Raw genomic sequence first — 3,992 nt, 5'->3', positions numbered from 1 at the left:
AAGTTGTAACTTTGGATGCTAGTTTTCTTATTCTGAACCTATACTCTTGTTTCGTACTTGGTTTATTATTTATTTAATATAAAGACTACATTTATTATACCATGTTTTCATCGGAACCCACGTTTATGATGAGTCCGATTATAGGCTAAGCATTATCGTGGGATTTTAACGGATTTATTTATGGATTTCTTTAGTTAATTTGTTTCGATGCCTTAGTGTGTGGTGATTGTATGATAACCTAGTATTGATTGTGCTTATTCATCTTATGAGCGTCGCGAACGTATAAGATAGTGTGATAATCTTTAATGAAGTGAAAGTGAATTTAAGAGTTTAAAACTTATCATGCTAGCATAGGTTCATGTATTTGATATGCATGATTCGTAGGTAATTTTAACCATCTTACTTGCTCTATGTAATCACAATAGATGACTTGTGTGTTAAACCATTATGTTGTCAAATTCTATAGACATATAGGGTCTCAATATAATTGGTGTCTATTCAGCTTCTATCTCTTTTGTGGATGTCTGGTAGTATGGTATTCGTACAACGAAAGTTGGAGTTTATCAGTTTTATGTAATCTGATTAGTGTCATCACCATTACATGCTAAGGTTAAAAATGAAAAGCCTATTGAATGAAGTTATAATCTCATATTTGTGTCATATAGTATTCAACTCTCTTTACTCTCATAGTTAATGTTCTTTAGTATAATCTCTTAGTTAATATTAGTTATAATCAACCTCAATTTGTTGTTCGTTTTAACATTGGATAATAACCATACCAGTGTTGCATAAATACATTGATTGAAATGAACCTAAACCAGTCCCTGTGGGAACAAACTAGAATTTATTCTATATTACTTATGATCGCGTATACTTGCATGAATATTAGCGTGTGTTTCGTCCTAATAAGTTTTTGGCGCCGCTTTCGGGAATTCGGTGTTAATTTTTAGTTTATGTGTTTGTCATCACTGGTCGTTAAAGTTCAGTGACTCGGACATTTTTACTTACTAAATTCCTTTTCGTGTTTCAGGGACTCTAGCGAGCGTGTATGCATACGCGTTCTCGGTCTCGTAAGAGAACACTGGATCAAGCTAAGGAAGAAGTTGTAGTCGAGGAAAAAGTTGAAGAAAAGATCTTAGTTGAGAAAGAAGAAGAAGTTCTTATTGTAATGGGAGAACCAGAAGCGAATCCAAAGGCTTTGATGGATTACTCTTAACCTAAGATCAATGATATTTAGTCTAGTATTGTTCGACCAGCAATCTCGGCTAACACCTTTGAGATTAAGTCGAGCACGATTCAGATGATACAGAACTAAGTTCATTTTGGGGGTTCTCCGACAAAAGACTCCAACATGCACATCAGAGATTTCATCGACATCTGCGACACTTTCAAGTTCAATTGAGTTTCTGAAGATGTTATTAAGTTGAGGCTTTTCCCATTCTCTCTGTGGGATAAAGCTAAGTGCTGGTTACATTCTCTACCACCAGGGTCTATCACCAAATGGGAGGATCTTGCTCAAAAGTTCCTAACTAAATTCATTCCTATGGTGAAGACTGTTGTAATCAGAAACGCACTTACTCAATTTGCTCAGCAATCTGGAGAATCTTTGTATAAGGCTTGGGATCGTTATAAGGAGATTCTTAGAAAGTATCCTCACCATGGGATGCCTTACTGGATGATCAATAACTGTTTCTATAATGGATTGGGTGCAACTTATGGACCCATGCTTGATGCAGCATCATGAGGAGCCTTGTGGGATAAAAGCTATGATGAAGCTTATGAACTGATTGAACTGATGGCTGATAATGAATACCAGAATCCTACTCAGAGACTATCTCAGGGCAAGGTAGCAGAAATTCTAGAGTTAGATGCAGCTACTGCTATAGCTTCTCAGCTTAAGGCTTAGACGATTAAGGTGGATTTTTTGGCTAATTATAGAGTTAATCAGATCACTAGTGTCTGTGAGCTTTGTGCTAGTGCCCATGAGATGGAGCAGTGTGGTATTTCTAGTGAATCAGCTCAGTTTGTGAGCAACTTTCAGAGGTCGCAGCAACCTGTGCCAGCCACCTATCACCCTAACAATCGCAATCATCCTAACTTTAGCTGGAGCAACACTCAGAATACGGTTCAGCAGCCTTATCAACAGTATCCAGCAAAGCAGTACAACCCCCCTAGTTTTCAGCAACCACAATATGCACCAAGACAACAACTCTAGCTGCAACAGCCTAATGAAAAATCTGAATTGGAGGAGTTGAGGCTCATGTACAAGAGCCAAGCGGTTTCTATCAAGACCTTAGAAAATCAAATTGGGAAAATTGCCAATGCTTTGCTAAATCTTCAACCTGGTACACTCCCTAGTGACACTGAAGTATTAGGAAAGAAGGAAGCTAAGGAGCAGGTAAAGGCAATTATATTGAGGTCTGGGAAGGTTGAGAATCCCGAACACTCTCAAGTTTCGAATGAAGAAGCTATAGCTGAAGAAGAAGTGTAGAAGGAAGCAGAAGTGGAACCAAGGAAGACTATTGTTGAACACACTCCTCCTGAGGGTAATATAGGGGCGAAATAGATCTATCCTCCACCTCTCTTTCCCAAGAGGCTGCAAAAGAAAAAGATGGATTAGCAGTTTGAGAAGTGTCTGGAGGTGTTCAAGAAACTTCACATCAACATACCTTTCGCTGAAGCTCTTGAATAAATGGCTAGTTATGCGAAGTTTATGAAAGTTATACTTTCTCAGAAGGTGAAGCTTGATGACTTAGAGAGAGTTGCTCTCACGGAGGAATGCAGTGTTGTGATGTAACAGAAGTTGCCTCCGAAGCTTAAAAATCCTGGTAGCTTCACTATTCCTTGCACCATTGGAAAAGTGTCTTTTGACAAATGCTTATGTGACTTAGGAGCTAGCATCAATCTGATGCCTTTGTCAATCTTCAAGAAGTTGGACCTACCTGATCCAAAGCCTACTTATATGACCTTGTAGTTGGCCGATCATCGATTACATATCCACAAGGCATTGTGGAGGATGTCTTGGTCAAGGTGGATAAACTCATCTTTCTTGCTGATGCATCTACTTTGCCTATGATTATTGCATCTGACCTTTTAGTTAGTGGTGAGGAAAAACTCTTAAGAATTCTGAGAGAGTTCAAATCGGAAATTGGATGGATGATAGCAGATATCAAGGGAATCAACCCTTCTTATTGCATGCATAAAATTCTGCTAGAGGAAGGTAGCAAGCCTATTGTTGAGCAATAGAGAAGGCTCAATCCGATCATGAAAGAAGTTGTGAAGAAGGAAATTCTCAAATGGCTGGATGCAGGGATCATCTATCCCATTTCTGATAGTTCTTGGGTGAATCCAGTTCAGTGTGTACCAAAGAAAGGAAGTATCACCGTTGTTGCTAATGAGAAGAATGTGCTCATTCATACTCGAACAGTCACGGGGTGGAGAGTTTGCATGGATTACAGGAAGCTGAACAAGGCCACGAGAAAGGATAACTTCCCTCCGCCTTTTATTAATCAGATGTTTGACAGGTTGGTTGGGCATGAGTACTACTGTCTTCTGGATGGCTTTTCGAGCTATAATCAGATTTGTATCACTTCAGAAGATCAGAAAAATACTACTTTCACTTGGCTGTTTGGTACTTTCGCCTTTAAAAGAGTTTCTTTTGGGTTATGTGGAGCACCTTCCACATTTCAGAGATGCATGATGGCTATTTTCTCTGACATGATCGGTCAGAATATGGAGGTGTTGATGGAAGACTTCTCTGTGTTTAGCGATTCATTTGATGAGTGCTTGCAGAATCTTGGCGATGTTCTCAAAAGGTGTGTTGAGACCAATCTGGTTCTCAACTGGGAGAAATGTCACTTTATGGTGCGACAGGGCATTATTCTTGGTCACAAGGTCTCTAGTAAAGGTCTTGAGGTGGACAAAGCCAAGGTGGGGGTCATCGAAAATCTTCCTCCACCAATTTCTGTTAAGGGAGTTCGTAGCTTTCTTGG

At 39.3% G+C, this 3,992-nt stretch overlaps 1 non-coding gene across 1 annotated transcript; it reads right to left on the bottom strand.

Annotated features, from left to right (window-relative positions):
• Positions 1-1,558: 1,558 nt before the first annotated feature.
• Positions 1,559-1,665, bottom strand: LOC141682363 (small nucleolar RNA R71). Its single transcript, XR_012559765.1, has one exon. It is a non-coding gene; the product is annotated as a small nucleolar RNA R71 (small nucleolar RNA).
• Between the last annotated feature and the right edge of the window lie 2,327 nt (positions 1,666-3,992).

This window comes from Apium graveolens, chromosome 8, assembly GCF_009905375.1.
Source record: "Apium graveolens cultivar Ventura chromosome 8, ASM990537v1, whole genome shotgun sequence".
Taxonomy (NCBI): Eukaryota; Viridiplantae; Streptophyta; class Magnoliopsida; order Apiales; family Apiaceae; genus Apium; species Apium graveolens.
The sequence above is the reverse complement of the archived record's forward strand: the minus strand, read 5'-3'. Positions and strand labels throughout refer to the sequence as shown.